This window comes from Mastomys coucha, unplaced genomic scaffold, assembly GCF_008632895.1.
Source record: "Mastomys coucha isolate ucsf_1 unplaced genomic scaffold, UCSF_Mcou_1 pScaffold6, whole genome shotgun sequence".
NCBI classification, from domain to species: domain Eukaryota; kingdom Metazoa; phylum Chordata; class Mammalia; order Rodentia; family Muridae; genus Mastomys; species Mastomys coucha.
In genome coordinates, this window is record NW_022196912.1 from 52,080,598 (window position 1) to 52,099,177 (window position 18,580).

The 18,580-nt window shown below is 40.6% G+C and overlaps 1 long non-coding RNA gene across 1 annotated transcript; it reads left to right on the forward strand.

The window, feature by feature from the left end:
• Positions 1-844: 844 nt before the first annotated feature.
• Positions 845-18,176, forward strand: LOC116080621. Its single transcript, XR_004114501.1, has 3 exons — positions 845-897; positions 17,027-17,157; positions 17,995-18,176. It is a non-coding gene; the product is annotated as an uncharacterized LOC116080621 (long non-coding RNA).
• The last annotated feature ends 404 nt before the right edge of the window (positions 18,177-18,580 follow it).

Consider the following 18,580-nt stretch of genomic DNA (forward strand, 5'->3'; position numbering starts at 1 on the left):
GTCTAGTGTCTTCCTCAATTGTTCCTCTCCCAGTCTTCTGAGTTAGTGTCTCTAATTAAACCTAGAGCTTGCTGGTTTGGGTAGGCTTGATGGCCAGCAAGCCACAGGGATCCTACTGTCTCTAGCTCCGGAGTGCTAGAATGCAGGCTGGTGCTCCTCTGCCTGGCAGTGTAAGTATGTGCTAGGGGATCCATCTCAAGCTCTCCTGTCTGAGCAGTAATACCTTTCTTGACTAAGCCTATCCCACATTACTACTTTTTATATACATTCAGTTGCTTTTTGAAGTGTTTTCTCTTCTATCCTTTATAATAAATCTGAAGGTTCCCTTTATTAGTTGAAATCATTTTCTTTTTGAAGATAACATGAGGGGCTTAAATTTTTTTTTTTTTATTGATTCTTTGTAAATTTTACATCATGTACTCCACTCCACCTCATTTCCCTGTCCCTTCATATCTGCCCTGGATCTTTGCAACCTTTGTCCCCCAAATAACACACACACACACACACACACACACACACACACAGAGAGAGGAGAGAGAGAGAGAGGGAGGAGAGAGAGAGAGAGAGAGAGAGAGAGAGAGAGAGAGAGAGAGAGAATAGGAAACATCTCATTGAGGAAGCTGTATTATGTCACAGTGTGCCACACATCTTTACTTGCAAATGTTCATTGCCATGAGTCAGTGGTCACTGGTCTGGTTCTAGAACTCTGGCTTCTGTGACAACATCAATATTGGAACCTCATTGAGATTCCTGGTTATCTGGTTGTTGCCCTGTGTCTTGGAGACCTTGCAGCTTTGGATCAGTAGAACTGTCCCTTTTATGCATCCCAATTGTTTGTAGATTATATAGATTTTGGAGTGGGCCAATTCAGAGTCCTGCAGCTGGGCCTGGCTTTAGGTGAGCTTCTCAGCCTGCTGGCTCTCCCTTATCACAACCACCAGAGTGAGCTCACCAGGAATGTTCCGGCTAGGTCACCTAATACTGCCACAGGAGGCAGGGTCCACTCTCCTGCTCTCATGCCCTCGGGGCTGGTTAACCAGCACCTATGCCTCCAGAGCCAGCTCTACTGTGCTGCTTGGTCTTGGCTCAGGGACCATTCTCCCAGTGCCTCAGCCTGGAAGTGGCTAGGCCAGCTCTCTGGATCTCGCACCCTCCAGACTGGCTTACCTGTGCCTTCGACATCTGCTGCTCAGGCCATGTGTAGGGCCCACCCTCCTAAGTGCTGCAGCCATTGAAGAACAGGGCCAGGTCTCCCATTTTCATGACTCCAGGGCCAGCTCTCCAGATTGTGCCACAAGGTGGTGAGGGAAGGGGCAGGAACATCACCCCTGTACCAATGCCTGGTAGTGGGTCCACTCTCCAGCACTCTTGCCCTGGGTCTGGCTCACCTACACCCCTCCTGCACCATGTGGCCTGGCATGGCAGAAGGCAGGTTTCTCTCTGTCTTCCTCCTCCCACCCACAGATGCCTGGATTTGATTTGATTTTTATATGTTCTAGGCATAAAACAGCTTTAGCCATCAAGGCAAGCATCAGTCTAGGTTGAACAAAGGACTGCCATCTGCCTGTTCTGTTTCTGACTGATATAAGAATATCACTACCATTATGGTGTCTCTTTGCCCATTGCCAGGGGGTGATAGCATGAGTTTTCAGGCAATAGTTGTAGGCAACTTTAGCAAGCAAAATATGTAGAGCTGTTCAACCATGCCATTAAACATTACTGGTGTCTAGTAGTTAGAAAACAGCAGTACCCCTTTGAAACAGAGCCTCTGTAATCAGTTTGCTCTGGAGAGGGGAGTGTGGTGATAGGATGATGTCTGTCTGCTATGCACAGAAATCTTTAAGGCTATGGAAAATTTTATAGACTACACTGGGTACTTGCAGGGCTATCAAGCAATCCATGTTGTTATTGTCTAAGTGACACTGATTCTTAGTCATTAGCATATGTCTGGTGTAAAAAAAGTTAGAGTTGAATTTCATCTGTGCTAATATACATTATATCTGTGTTCCTTAATCCACACAGTAAGGGAAGAATCCAAAAGTCTGCTTCCAGCAGATGTTGGAGCAGGAACAAAGCTCCTTTTTGATCATTTAGTTCTTTCAGAGTCGAGACACTTATAAATCGGTAATATTCTTAAACTGAAGCAGGTGTGGTTACTGGACCTTGTGGGTCCTGGATTTTTTTTTCAGTTGTATTCTGTTACGTCTTTATGAGCTGTTGTAATGATCATCATGCTCAGTGGGAAGGTAAGCACAGCATCAGAGCTGAGGTTAAAGAGCTGGGAGATGCTGATGATGGAGAGAAAGCTGAGAGGATACATTGTCAGCACAGAAGAATGGTACTGGGCCAAGTCCTGGAAAGCAACCATCCCTCTCAATGGCTGCCCAGAACAGGAACCTTCAAACACTGCTGTCAGAAGCCGGGCGGCTCTTTAAGCCTGCTTATAAAAGCAAAGCAGAGCAAAACACCTCTCTCCTCCTTTCCAGCAAGTACCGATATTCCACCTCTGTAGGATGATCTCTGTCAGCTTTTATTCCTCTCGAGGGAAAATGATATTGGCTAAGGAAAAGATTATGGCTTCCCGTCTGCTACCACACAGAAGCCAGAAACAGGAAACCTGTACATTTCTTATAAATTTTTACTAACTTTATATCTTAGCAGCTAATTTTGTAAAAATTGCATTTAACAAAGTGGACATATTCACACACTTCCTGGATCAGTTTTATTTGTTCTGTGGGCCAATGGTTGCTTGCATGATCTCGCAGAGGTTAGGGGACCTGAATTGCAATCTTAAATATGCCACTACCGAATTCATCTGGATTGTAAATTCCCTGAGAGCCAAGTTGAGATTTCTGTATTAGCATACCAAAAGAAATGCAGGACACACTCTGAATAATTGCAGGGGCCTATTTACAAGAATTCTGTTTATTAAGGATCTGAGTGAGAAGGTATATAAGGCTTAGTGCAGAAGTGTAGGCTGGGCCAGCAGCAACAGAGCTGTCCCCACTCTGGGCTCTGCTAAATGAGGAGAGAATGCAGGTATAGGAGGCTGGATGTCTAGGGCAGGCAGAAGGACTGTAATAGACCTTGGCCAGGCTGAGCCCATCAGAGGGACCTGCAGAGAGAGGAAGCCAGGGGAGTGATTACCTTGTCGCTGTCTTCCAATTGATCTTCTGCCAGAGCTGCCATCAGCTGACTCCATCTGGAGCCCATGGGCCTGGGAGCTGCTGAATGTAATTCATATCAGTTATGGGCTTACCTTCCTTTACAACATCTGGAAGAGTGGACTGCATTTAGTTGGCACAGAGTTACAACAGAACCTCTTGGTTTTGTGTGTGTCATTCCCTAAATGCGGATATTAAGATGTTCTTCAAGGGCCCTCCCTCCTGTCATCCCATCTTTCCACCCCATTATTTCATGCTCAGATGAAGATGGACAGTCTGGGGAGAAATTCTGAAAACTATGAGCACCTTACCCTGAAGTCAGATAGCATGTTCTCAAGAAACAAATTAAGTCATGAAAACAAGAGAGCATTTTTATACTATAGAATATGAAATAGGGAAATGTTTCCTGTCAGCTCCTATGGAGTCTGAATCTCCACACATTTACATTCTACAGCAGGGGTAGGGAAAGGATGCTTCTGTTCTTAATGTTGTCAGATGCTTTCATAAAAATGGTAGCACTAGACTGTACCATCTATGAGTGAGTGATTGGTGGGTGCTGTCTGCCAATGCCAAGTACAGGGTTTGCTGCAGAAAGGTTACTATAGCTCTAAAACGGGATATTATTGGGAAGAAAAGACCATACAGCCTTAAAGATCCATTAAAATGAATTGAGAGAAATGATACCCCAAATACGATAATGTTCACCAAACTGTATTCCCAATACCAACTAACAACAAAATGTTTCACACTAGGCTTATTCCTCAACTTTAAGGAAGCCAGCATTCGCATTTAGCAGCTCTTAAGGTTGTCTGCCATCATCAACAAAGGCAAGAACAAAACCTCAGAAGGTTGAAGGTCTACAGCTTTGAGATACGTTCACTGCGTGATGTTTCCTGTAATTTCAAAATGTGTAAATGTCACGGCAAACCCCACCCCCGCTACCCGCCACAATGTACCCTCTGGTGGCCATCAGCATAATCCATGAGCTCCTTGAAGTTGTAGAAGGACATCCTCATTGTTCATGTGCAGCTGGTCTCCTCACATGGGGCAGTGATGAGCATATCACAGTTTCACAGAGTGAGACAGATCCAGGGAATGACAGCGGGGTGCTGAGCCACTTTAGATACACATCAAAGCCAATCTTGGAACTTGGCATAGGTGTGGAATGATAGGAAAGGAGGCACTCGGCTTGCAGAATTTCAAAGGCTCACTTCACTTTAAGAGGAAAGCACTCCATAGATAAAAGACAACAGGACGGCAGAAACAGCTGTGCCAGGCTTCGCTTCATGCTTACACTGCAGACGACAGCCGTTAGATGTACAACGTGTGGAAAGGACTGCCAACTTTGTGATTTCATTTTCACCTACTTCTGAGTGCCTGGAAGCAACATCTGTAGCAAGAACGTCCCCTCTCCTTCACACTTGAAAGGAACATGATGGGCCTCTGCCATTAATGCTACGTATTACTTGATCCAAGTCCAGACTCCAGAATCTTAGGATTTTAGGACTAGGAACACAGGGAGAAGATTAGAGAAGAAACGTTATTCTCACTTGCGTCTCATGTTATAGTTTTAGGTAGTGGGGTGCAGTCATCAAAAGCAACAGCATCAGAACTGAGTAGCTGGGATTGAATCCAGATCTCCACTTGGATGATCCAAGTTGGCTACTCTGAGTAGAACTTGTCAGAACTTTCCTCAGCTGTAAGGGCGATTAGTTGTGTGGCTCTTAGATGAGATCCTGCCTGTCAGGGCTTCTATTATTAGCTACACTGTTGGTGTTTCTTTGGTGGGAACTAGCTCAGTGAGAGAGATTGTTGACTTGAGTAGGACTCCATCGTGCCTGTGTTTGCAGTAGGAGTAGGGCACAGAGAGGCAGAGAAGAAAGCATCAGCAAAGCGGGAAATTGGAAAGGACAGAGGGGTTTGGGATTTATTTATTTATCTATCAATCTCAGCTTTGCCATCCAGGCCATTGTCCATTTCCTTCTGCTCCATCTTCAGTTTGTCCTTGCAACTGATGTTCAGTGTCACCCCAAGCTGGTGCAGGATGTGTTTTATGCAGGCACGCTTACTCCTTTTGTGGTCTCTGTAACTTTTTCTACTCTTTCATCGGCTTCAGTGTGCAGTGTATAGCTTCAGGGCTTGTCCTTGTATGAAGGGATAGGAGCAGCTGTCCCTTCACTTCTGTTTTTCATAATCATACAATTTGTCAATGCTATCCTAAGTGTTCAGATAACTACTTTGTTCTGGCTTCTCACTTTTACTATCCATGTTTGCTAATGGCTGTAGTATTCCTGAAGGTCAGCCTTTAATTATTTCCAATATGTTCTCCACAAGGAAAAGAAGAATTTTGAGCACTTCCCCATATACACTTATTTATAAATTATATTTGGCAACAGCAATTTATCAAAACTATTAAAATTATAAAACACACGTGAGGGCACTCATTGGTTAAATTCAGATATAGGCATTTTTGGTCTGAGTATTTGTGCATGCTCTGACTCACAGGCTCAAACCTAATGCCCTGGTGACAGTGGTAAGTGGCATGGTCTCTGGGAAGTGATCAGGTCATGTGACCTACCTGTGAGGACACATTCAGGCCATGCATCTCTGAGGGATGCCACCCCAGCAGATACTGCCTTGATTTTAGACTTCTTCCTCCTGAACTGTGAGAAATAAAGGCTTTTGTTTTAAGCCACAATTGATGGTGTTTTGACATATTTGTCTTAAGGGACTATGGCACATACCAAGGACAAAAAACAGAGCCAGGTAGACCTGAATGTACTGCGCTTAAAGAGTAGACCCTGTAAAGTAGGGATACATGTATCATGTGACATACTGAAATTCTAGGTGTTGTCCACACTTTATTTCATCCTTGGTGCTCCTGAGGTGCTCAGGGTCACCTTGGGGTCACCAATCATTACAAGTTAGTTTTCTTTGATATCACAACTAGATAAATGCTTCCCACTTGCTATCTATTTTCTTCTGTAAACCAAGGCAGTTTTATAGGAGTGAAAATCAGAAGATAACAATGAATGGAAATAGAATATTTAATACCATTGAAAAAAAGTGTATTTCATGTTTGGTTTTATGAAAGGATGTTTTAAAGAAGGCTAAAATATTGGGTTTGTTTTTATTTTTTAGCACAGTTGGCTAATTTAAGTAATGCCATGATTCTTCCTCCCAGCATGCCCTTCATGTGTTTGGCAAATTTGTCTGTGTTTCAAATGAATAGTTGTATTTTATACAGTCATCAAACTTTTAATTTGTGACATTTCACAGAAGATAGGGGAGACACACTAGAAATATTAAAAATGTCACCTCTGCAAAAGAAAACCTTCATTTCTTTTACTTTTCTGGGCTGGAAACAGACATAACTTGGTAGTTTCACAATGGTACCTGTCTCTCAGTTCGCTTGATCATTGCTGTGACCATGACCAAAGCAACCTGGGAGAAAAGGATAGTCCGTCATTGAAGGATTTCAGGGCAGCAACTCAAGCAGGACAGGAGCCTGGGGGCGGGAACCCAATGAAGCAGAGACCATGGAGAAATGCTGCTCTCGGTTTTTCAGCTCAGTGTGTGTGTGTGTGTGTGTGTGTGTGTGTGTGTGTGTGTGTGTGTGTTTTATACCACCCAGCACCTCCTGCCCAGGAATGATACTACCCATGATGGGATGGTTCCTCTCACACCAGTCATTCATAAAGAACTGCTTGTAGGTAAACTGATGGAGGCAATCCCTCAGTTAAGGTACCTTATTCCTGGATGACTCTAGCTTATGTCAAGTGAAAAACAAAACAAAACAACACAAAACAAAACACATACAAACTAAGCAGCATAGTATGCAGCCATTTTCTTTTCTGTTTTTTTTTTCATAGGCGAAACCATCACTATCACATAAAACTTAAGTCAGATCTGAGTATTCAATGTTTTCTATTACAACAAAAATATAAATTGTAGATTAACTATTAAACCCTTGGAATGAAAGCAGAAACAATACTACTGGATGCCAATACCATCTGCTGCCCCGTGACCTGTTACTAGCATTGAGCACTTAACCCCACTGGGCTTTAGGGGGAATTTTTGCTGTTGTTTAATTAGATGGAATGTTTTAAGAGCGTTTGGCCATGGTTTATAGCATCTATATAGTAGTGAGCCTGGTGTCCCTTTCCTGATTTCAGGCCAGCCAGGGTGAGTACCAACAACTCAACTGAAACTAACTACTAAAATGGTGACAAGTATGAGCGAGGCTTGTTGGCAGAAGCAGCTCACCACCCAGGCTGGATCTGACACACACATCAAGCCTTTAAGTCTGCTTCAGGAATCCCTTGTTTCACTTTAATGTTTCTTATCTTCTTCTGATTTTTAAAATGGAGAACCACTTTCTCAATTTGGAGTTATGCTTGCAATTATCGTCTGCATTTCTTGATTCTGTAATTTGATACTTTCTGCCGTGGAAGGCAGCATCCCAAGCAGGGTTGAGAATCTCAGATGACTAGAGGCAGTGAGCTCGCACCGCCCTGGACACAAAGCACCATTGTTTCATGGAACAGAAAAAAATCTCAACAATGTAAAGGAAACAAAGTAGGTTTCTGTGTGGGTCTAATTGATGAGCGTTCCTTTGATATGATCGGTATCCATCATACTAGGGTTGAGGGCTCATTGCGTCAGGCAGTTAAGCTTGTTTTATTTCTGTCTATGGTCCAATCTCCTTTTAACAATGCTCATGAAATAGTTCACAACTGTAGCAGAAGGCTTCAGTATTGACATTACTTTTCAACTTGACCAGTGAGAGAGATGAGCCAAACCTTTCACTTCTGCCATTAGACAAAATAACCTGTTGTTTCATAGTCTTTCCCAATACAGTGAAGATGAGATTTTATGGTTGGCAATGGCCTCAAGGTGAGAACATGCTTTGCTCTTATACACAATGTAGCCCATTTCTACCAAAAAGAGAACACTAAGCACATTAAAATAAGATCAACTGAACAGAATGTTTTTCCAATTCCTAAGCCTAACTCCATCACTAAGCTATGTTGATAAGTCATTACATCATTCTTCCTTCATTTCTTCACTTTGACTCATTGGTTATTTGTAGGAGTTAACCATAAGTATTAAGTTATTAAAACAGGCTCTATCATATAGCTGTTGTGCCTTTAGGACTGCCATATTGGCTCTGGCTAAGTTGATTCTAAATGTCATGCTTGAGTTCTATTTGAATTCTATGATTGTTGACCTTGGATTTATTTATTAAACTAAGGATCTCAAGTACAGTATGGAAAAAGAATGAGGAAAACCCTGAAACTATGACTAAAAAAACCACAAGAAAACCCTGACAGAATTTCCTGCTGGATGTTTATAGGAAGCTTGATTTCTCCAGTGTGCTAAATTTCTCTCACAGAAGGCAGTGGTCAAAACAGAGACCCCAAGGTTATAAAGAACATGTCTTCCATTCTTTAAGATAGAGGGAGCCTCAGCCCAAAATGAGAACTTTTTAACAACCTTGATCCTGTGGTCACTCTCTTGGTCTTCTCAATCATTAACTGGTTTTGGAAGGGAAGTGTCTTTTTTTTTTTTTTTTTTTTTTTTTTTTGGTGATGTTTTGTGCTGGATAAATTCTATTTATTTATTTATTTATTTAATATTTTCTTTATTTTCATTTCAAATGTTATCACCTTTCTTGGTTTCCCCTCCAAACCCTCCTTATCCTCTCCTCTTCCCGCTGCTCACCAACCCACCCTCTCCTGCTTCCTGGCCCTGGCATTCCCCTACACTGGGACATCGAGCCTTCACAGGACCAAAGGCCTCTCCTCGAATTGATGTCCTGTTAGGCCGTCCTCTGCTACATATGTGGCTGGAACCATGGGTCACTCCATGTGTACTCTTTGGTTGGTGCTTTAGTCCCTGGGAGCTCTGGGGGTACTGGTTGGTTTATATTGTTGTTCCTTTTATGGGGCTGCAAACCCCTTCAAGGAAGCGAAGTGTCTTCATGAGCCCTCAACTTTCTGTGATACTCAAGTGTGGCTGCTTTTTGGCTCAGCAGAAAGAGATGCACCAGAGAAGATCTTAAGCAAGTCACTAACTGGAGGTCAAGTACACTCGAGGTATTACCAAGACTGCAGATTTCCAAGTTAGCCTGGGGCTTTTGTTTGCTCAGATTTTAAAGGAATTTTATTTTTAGACAAGCTTTGGCTCATAAAATTGATAGGAAAGTGGGAGCTTCTGGAGATGAACCTTGGGCATCCTTTCTTTATCCACCTTGTGTTTAGATACAGAGTGTTTCACTGGGACCTGAGGCTTACCAATGATGATAGCCTAACTGGTCAGTGAGTCCAGGGATATACTTGTTTCTGCCTCTCAGCTCTGTGATTTCCAGTGTGTGCCACCGTATCCAGCTTCCTATGTTAGAGGCTGGTGGTTGAACTGAAGAACTCATGCTTTCAAGATGAGCAATTTATAACTGAGCAATTTTCCTGGGTCCCACTTTTCCCCAGCAAAAAGAAAAGTCTATATCTTTTTCTTTACAGTTTTTTTTTTTCATTTTGCTTCTAGAATTTTTTTTAATACTTAGATTATCTGCCTGTTCAACTTTGCCACCTGGCATTGTGCTGTCTAGTTTTACTACTAGTATTTTAGAATAGTAATCATAGTTTAAACTGTTTCCCAGTTTGACAATTTCAACATTCTGATCACACTTTCCCATGGTTCTGATGATTTTGGGGGGTATATTCTTTATCTTTTGTTCAGCAGTGCTTGGCTGAGAAGGAGGCATGGTGAGCTGGGAAATGTTGCTGTGGCACTTTTCACCCCTCTCACAGTTACGTTAGGCATCATAAAGTTTAGATGTGAAGAAAATAGTCTCAAGGTCAGGCCGAATTCAAAAGAATTCAAAAGAATTTCTTTCTTTCTTTCTTTCTTTCTTCCTTCCTTCCTTCCTCCCTTCCTTCCTTCTTTCTTTCTTTCTTTCTTTCTTTCTTTTTTTCTTTCTTTCTTTTTCTTCCTTTCTGCATAGACTGAATTCCTTTTCCTCTCCTCTGCCAGAAGCATGAAGTGTTTCTGTAGCTGTTCAATATGAGGATGTAATAAAAACTCCTCAGAGTAAAAAGATGATCAAGCCCCCTAATACCCTAGTATGTTGTAATTCTTTGTATTTCTGCTTGCTTCTGCAATACTAGAAGTCTCTTGCCTCTCAGATCTAAGAGTTTTTATGGTTTTACTAAGTTTACAGAGTGTTGTTATCAAAGCTCCAGATAAGCCCTGGTTTTGTGGGGCTGTACAGATAACTTACATGCTAATCTTGATTATAAATAAATTGTCATTGCAGTCGTACCTGTCTCTTTCAGTCTCCTATAAAAATAGCTACTAATTCCTATATTTATTTAAAATTTTATCATTTAATTACAAATAACAGATTACAAACACACAAAAAAAATCACTGATGTACAATTTTTCTTGGCATGTCCATGGAAAAACCAAAAAAAAGAGTGTTTCCAATACAGTGGAATGTGAAGACAGACATAAATGTTGTCTTCTGATGTCCATGCCATTGGCAAGCTTATTCATATTTACTTTCACATACACAAATATACAAATTACATACACATGCATACATGATCATACACAGAGAAAATATCACAATACAGATTTTGTTATTATCATTCTTCCATAAAGAACAGTATAACAAGTGTTTTTACTTAGAACTTATATTGTAGTAGAAAATAGGCAAATACTAAATAGCTTTATATAAGGGACTTGAACATTCCCAGATTCTTGTATTGGCCACATTCCCTAAATTCGCATCAATAGATGGACAATACTCAGCCTCTTCCCTAGAAGGAACTATGAAGTAATTTGTCCTGGATTTGGAACTTTGCAGTTCCAATGCTTAGGAATGTATTTTCAGTTGTGGATTAGGCACACATTAAAAGTTGAGCTTTATTTCTCTCAACTTGCATTTAATTCACTATAAAGTACTTATCCTTTGAGTTAACTAAAGGCTTATTCTGCAACATGTTTTGTTTTCCATGTAAATTTTTTTTTAAATTCTATTTTTAAAGAAAATCAGTAGTCTTCAGAATCTAGAAGGAAAAAAAGAGAAAGAAATCTAGGGGTGGAGAGATGGACTCAGTCTTTAAGAACTTGCATGCCTCTTGCAAAGGAGCAGAGTTAGAGTCCCAGTAGTCACATCAGGCAGCTCATATCTACCTGCATATCCAGCCCCAGGAGATCCAACGGCTCTAACCTCAGTGGGGTCCTGTACTTGCTATACATACTTACACAGAGAAACACTTACACAAATTAATCTTCAAAAAGGAATAAACCCCATTCTTCCACAAAAAATAATCATATAGAGCGACAGAAAGAAACATATTTTACTTAAAGAAGGACATGTTTAGGTGAGCAATCCAAGTAAAACTGTGAACACAGCATCAGCAGCATCAGCAATATAAGAATCTTAAGTCTACCATTGCCCAGTATATTATTGTATGTAGGGGTGGCTCTGATGCTAAGGTCCTATGCCCAATTGATTCTTTTTTTTATTAGATATTTTCTTTATTTACATGTAAATTTCTCCTTTCCCAGTTTCCCCTCCAAAAAATAAGAAACAAACAAAAACAACAAAAACAAACCCCTGTTTCCTCTTCCCCCCCATGCCTGCCACCCCACCCTCTCCCACTTATTGGCCCTGGCATTCCCCTACACTGGGGCACAGAACCTTCACAGGACTGAGGTCCTCTCCTCCTATTGATGATTGAATTTGCAATCCTCTACTATACACATGCTGCCAGAACAATCAGACCCATCCATGTGCAGTCCTTGGTTGGTGGTTGATACCCTGGGAGTTCAGAGGATACTAGTTAGTTCATATTGTTGTTCGTCCTAAGGGGCTGCAAACCCCTCAGCTCCATAGGTCTTTTCTCTAACTCCTTCTTTAAGGACCCTGTACTCAGTTCAATGGATGGCTGTGAACCTCTACATCTGTATTAGTCAGGTACTGTCAGAGCCTCTCAGGAGATAGCTATATTTAGGCTGGCTTGCCCTTCCTTCAGTCTCTGCTCCATAGTTAATCTCTGCAACTCCTTCTGTGGGTATTTGGTTCCCCCTTTTAAGAAGGAATGAAATGTCCACCTTTTGGTCTTCCTTCTTCTTGAGTTTCTTGTGGTTTGTGGGTTGTTCTTCCTGTATTCCAAGCTTCTGGGCTAACAACCACTTATCAGAGAGTGCGTACCGTGTTTGTTCGTTTGTGATTGGGTTATCTCACTCAGGATGATATTCTCCAGATCCATCCATTTCCCTAAGAATTTCATAAATTTATTGTTTTTAATAGCTGAGTAGTACTCCATTGTGTAAATGTACCACAATTTCTTTGTCCACTCCTCTGTTGAGGGACATCTGGGTTGTTTCCAGGTTCTGGCTATTATAAATAATGCTGCTATGAACATGGTGGAGCATGTGTCCTTGTTGCATGTTGCAGTATCTTTTGGGTATATGCCCAGGAGTGGTATAGCTGGGTCCTCTGGTAGAACTATGTCCAATTTCTGGAGGAACCGCCCAATTGATTCTTGATCTATCAATAAAGAAGCCATGGGCCAATTGCTGGGCAGAAGGAATAGTCAGAACTTGCAGCTCTCCGCAGGTAAGCAGTTGCAAGAAAGGGAGAGAGAACAAGTATGCCATGCTTCTGAGGGAAAAAAGGTGACCAGCCATGTGAGATCTAAGAATAACCACAGGCTGCTTCTACGAGCCAGAGATTGGGAACATTGAGCTAGGACTAAATGTAACTGAGCAACTAAAGTTGAGAGCAGGTAGAAAGATGCAGAGCTAAGAATACTGAGAAGGACACACTGCTCCAGGCAGGAGATAAGTAGCACACAGCAATTGTGCCAATAAGGCAAGTTGAAATTAAACAACTGTGTGTCTGTGTTGTCATCTGTGGCTCTAATATTCTTTGGGTGGGGACTGGTAGTGTGGTGTGTTCCCAGAGCTAAGGCAGGGTAGCAAAAGCTACACACAGCAATTTTATGTAAATTAAGTACTCATTATGTGACTTAAAATTTTGAATAATGAATGTGTGTCTGTAGAAACCCCAACATTGTTTTCCTCAATGTTAGGACAGGTATCTCAGTCTTTCTGGCCCCATGAGTCCTGTAATGTACAACGAGGGGACAAATTCTCAACATGAAAGCTTTCTTTCACCAATAAATTCATAGTCTATTGTGCTATCAACTTGATGCTGTTTATTCCACTATAAATTATACATTTGTGCTAGAAAGTGCTACTCAATAAAGAGGTCTCTTACTTTACATCAAAGATGAGTTGTTTACAGAGGCATTTTGGCAAAATCATAAAGTGGGCTTGAAAACTGCTTTGGCTTCTTACAACCTTAAAAAGATCAATGAAAGGATGCTAATGATGTTGACACTGTTGACAGAAGTCCATTGGACTTATTTACTCGTTTTTGAGCAGGTTCAATTGTGAACCAAACATATATGATTCTTCACTATCATAATAATAATAGAATGGGAGTTCATTTCATCACACTGGAAAGCTATCTGACATATATTCTAAAACTAAACATATGCACACTCCATAATATAATGATTCCATTCCTTAGTGCATGTACATGCTTTAGAAATGCACACATATGTTCACCAAACATCTACTTCTTGTAAGCATAAGTTTATAGTACTATATAAGTAGAAACTACTCAAGTGTATGTCACAATATAATGGGTAGATTTAGTAAAAGAGAAGGCTTAATTCAACAAGGCAGTATGAATGAACAGTCTATGTATCAGCTTTCTGCCACTACAGTGAATTTCCTGATGTAATTTGCTTATTCAGAATAAAGGTTTATTCTGACTCACAGTTTTCAAGTTTCTAGTCCAAGATCAGATACTTTTTTTTTTTTTTTTTGGTGGGAAGGATGTACCAAACAGAAACTGGAGAAAGTGGGAGAGTGTAGCAAATGGTGAACACCTGTGAGCAGACAAAACAAACTAAAACAACAACAAAGACAGTCTAACAGTCTAAAAACCAACCAACCAACCAACCAACCAACCAAACAAACAAAACCTTGCCTGGTATGTCACAGTACATGTAAAATGTCTGGTGATTGACAGCTCTTGGTTGCCTCCAAGAGTTGTCTTGTGTGCCTGTAACCGAAGGTACTACTAGTCCAGAAGAAGATATTTCTCTAGTGCAGGGTAGCGTGTATACTCCACTGACTGTTGTTATTCTTCATTGATGTGCATGTCTGCCGTCCTCTTTCTATACTCCTGCTTTAAGAGCTGGGAGACTTCTGATTCTCTTAGCATCTGTTCTCTCTTTCATTTCCTTTGCCATGGTGGAGGTAGCACCTATCAGCATGCATCTCAGGACTTAGACTGGGGATGGGTGACATTCAACAAAAAATCTGTATAGCTGTCACCTTGGCTTCATTATGGACAGAAATAAAGGCATGTTAATAAATAAATTGTTTTAGGTAACTGAGATGCAGGTGTTGTATGATTTTATTTTCAAATTTGATTTTATTTTAACAGCTAAACTCCTTTATATTTGATGACAGTAAAACCTGTCAATTAAAAATAAAAATCCCCATGGCATTGCTGTGGCAAATGAATATGGATAGACTGAGCTGTAGAATAAGTTCTATTTGAGCCCATTTTGGTAAAGCATCTGAAAGGAAGTTGAATTACACCAATCTGCCTGCGCAATACCCTTGGGGTCTTAGGATGTGCAATGAATCAGTAACCCAAGCCTTTGTCGTCACTTTTTTCCTTAATTAACTCAGGACCAGAAAAATCCGGTTTTTTTTTTTTATAATTATAAACAATTTTTAGAAGCACAAAATGTGTTTACAACATGTAGCTAATGTGCAACAGACTAAGCAACCTCCCACTTGATGAGAAAAAGATTCATCTCCTTTAACTCTGTCTCCCAACGTTCTTAGCTTGGTCACCAGGCCGTACAAGAAGCTAGCTGTCATTACAGCATCTGTATGAGCATCAACTGCTCTTAACAGATTGACTTCTCTCCAGCCTGGTAAGGAGTCTCCATTGAAATCGTCAGCTATTTTAAATCAGTGTTTGGCTAGTTAGGATCTCATTATCTAGGGCTCCCTGTCTACTGTATCGTGTTTCGCCTCCCTTCATCTCTTACTCATTGCTTTTAATGCTTACTTATCCTTTCACTCACTTTTAATTTAAATATTTTGGGAGATTTTATTTTTATTATTAATATGAGTATTTACTTGTATGAGTTCACTCTTCATTTGTTGAACCAAATAAGAGATAGACAGGTCAAAAAAAGTGAGACCTTATTGGCCACATGAACAGCTGGACACAGCTGTGTCTCTGTCTTTAGTACGCCTCCCCCTACCCTGAGAGATGGCAGCCATCAGCTGCTCTAGTGTGGGACAAGTGGCAGCTCCAGGTGAGTTTTAAGGAAAGCAGTGTTCTTCTTTCCTTTTGCAAATTAGTACATGTTGACTGTCGAATGCAGGTGGCTGCATTGTGCTTTAAATATGTATATGATGTAGTTGGCTTGCATTCTGGGTTACCCTCTCCTATTAATCCTCAGAAGTAAGGATTTTTGTACAAGATTACAATTTGCTTGGAAATCTCTTTGAAAAATTGGAGGCATCCGCTTTCTGCTTTCCTAATTTCATATCCAGGGGTGAGATAAGTGCAGACAGGAGAGGCAGGACTCTATCTGGAACCACTGGTTTGTTTTTGTTTGTTTTGTGGAACTAGATTTTAAATATGTAGTGTTGGAAGGTTGTGGTTTAGAGAAATGTATAGTGCAAATTTTAGATGCATTCTGCTAATGTAGGAAAACTTGAGAGTAAAGGAGAGTAAAGTAGCATTGTGAATTATAACTAAAGATAAAGCATGAGGTGAGCCTGGGGATTGGGCTTGTCATTTAAAAAAAAGACTAAACAGTCTAAAATGGTCAAGAATGGAACCAACTGTCTTCTAAGTTCTAAACCATGGGATGAAGTATGTCTGGCCTAGGCCTGCTAAGATCTGTCTCTCTGCAGAGCTGAGGACTAGCTATGGATATGTTCTTCATACTTAGAACTGATGAGGTCTTGCTGGTTGATATTTTGTTATTGTTTCTATATACATTTATTTGAAACTACAGATAGAAATTATGTTGACTTTAGAGAGAGAAAAAAAGACCAGAAAATGTATTTTCTCACCCTCAGATTCAAGAAGAATATTTTATCTTTGTTCAAATATAAAATTTATTCTGTAACCTCTCAGGTTTGTATATAAAACAATTCCTTTGGCTATGAATTGGAAGGAAAAATATAGTTAGTTCAAAGAAATAGATAAATGCATTTATATTCAAACATATGGTAATTATTTTTTCCTAAAATATGAAATTATGGCCCTCTGAAAACAGGAGCTTGGATAATAATATGTTTTAATATTAGTAGTGTGTGTGTGTGTGTGTGTGTGTGTGTGTAAAGGAGGAACAAGCTGAGGGAGGGAGGAAGGGAACAAAGGGAGAATGAGAGGGAAGGAGGGAGAGAAGGAGAGAGAGAAAGACAGAGAGAGACACAGAGACAGAGAGAACAAATATATAAAAACACAGGAGAGAGATTTCATTGCAATCTGAGGAAGGAAGGAGCTTAAGATTGGAAATAAATTCAACATACATTCTCATTTTTTTCACAATGAAAGGAAGTAGGAAATGTACTGAATTCATCTAGTTAAGTGTTGAGTGTATAATTCAGTATTTCACACACATAGTCTTCATTTTTAAGTTAACACCATCATTCACTGTTTACTGAGCCCCTGGAAAGCTGGTCCTTTTCTCACCTAAGATGCTGTAGAATCACAGATGTGCTTCTGTTCACAGAGCTTTCTTTAAGGGACAGCACGAAGAAGGAATGCTACTGTGACAAACTCAACACTGCAGCAACTGAACACAAAATATCAACCCTGTCTTCCTGATTAACTGCCAAACTCCTATCGCTTCTGTGGGAGGAGGTAGGTTGCCTGGACAGGTATAAACCTAGCATTTTCTTGGTGCATGCTTTGAGTTTTTATTGATACAAAATGCTTGGGGGAACACAAGTTGGTACTAGTTGGAACCCCTCAAATACCATCCTTTTTTTTTCTCTTCTTTTTTCCTGACAAGGAAGGACAGCCTTAAAAACAGAAGGCCACCATTCATTAATAAGATTTTTTTTTTTTAAAGAGCCCATAATGGATAGAATATTGTGTTAGGAGTGCAATGAAAGTAAGCCAGGGGAGACCTTTCCTTCCAGTCAATGCATTTCTGTGAATATGATAAAACCATCAGAAACAATGATGTCAGCTCTCTCTCTCTCTCTCTCTCTCTCTCTCTCTCACACACACACACACACACACACACACACACACACACACACATCACATATATCTTATTCTGAAAACAATCCTGTGACATTGTTAAATGGGATAGGAAAAAAATGAGGCTATTATGTCCAATTAATAGAAGTTTTCCAGCAAAAATAACTTATTTTCAGAAGTCCCAGTGGCAGGATGGAGCAAGTCCTTACTCGGCGCTTCCTAGTTCATACATATTCATGTTTTCAGCTCCATTTTGCCCTTTCTCATGAGGATGTTAATGATCCTCTACACAGAGCCTCACTCATTCATTTAGTCATGTATTTATAGAAGACCTTCCATTTGTCAATCACTGTGAAAAATGCAAATACAAAAGGCCTGTTATCAAGTTGCCTCCAGGTCTTTGAACAACATTTCATCAATTAGAAAATGCTTTTAATGAAAATTAATCATAACTGTATTCTACTCTATGTATCGATTAATTACAATTCACAGATGAGGAGCTAGATGCTTTGAAGAATAATGACTCACCAATCAAAATGATTGGAAGACCCAGGCATCATCATTTAGTCCTTAAGGTGAAGTAAGTAGAGAACTTGGACACTTGTTCTAAGCATTGCCAGACCTGCATCTCTCCACCCTAACCTAACTGCATAAACTTGGCATGGTGCCACATGCCTAAAATTTTAACTCTTGGGTAGTGCACACAAGATTAGAAGCTCAAGGTTATCTACATTTACAAGCAAGTTCAAGTTCAAAAGAGACTGTCTGAACATCACCTCCAAAAAGAGGAAACCTCAATCCCAACTGAGATGACGGCCTGCAGAGCCACACAGATACAGTCCTCTCTGCACCCCTACCCCCCATTCTCCAGCCTCCATTGGAGCAGACATCAAACAAGAAAGGTAAAGACAAAGAACTAAGGTGCTAATGAAGGCCTACTACATGTATCCTGAGTGTCCCATGCCCTTCCACAATCAGCAAATGAGTAGGTCTGCAGTTCAGCATGTGTGTGTGGTAGGATTCGAGGAGACAGTCTAAAGACTTGATTATATGACTACAGTGGCAAGAGGTGGTAGCA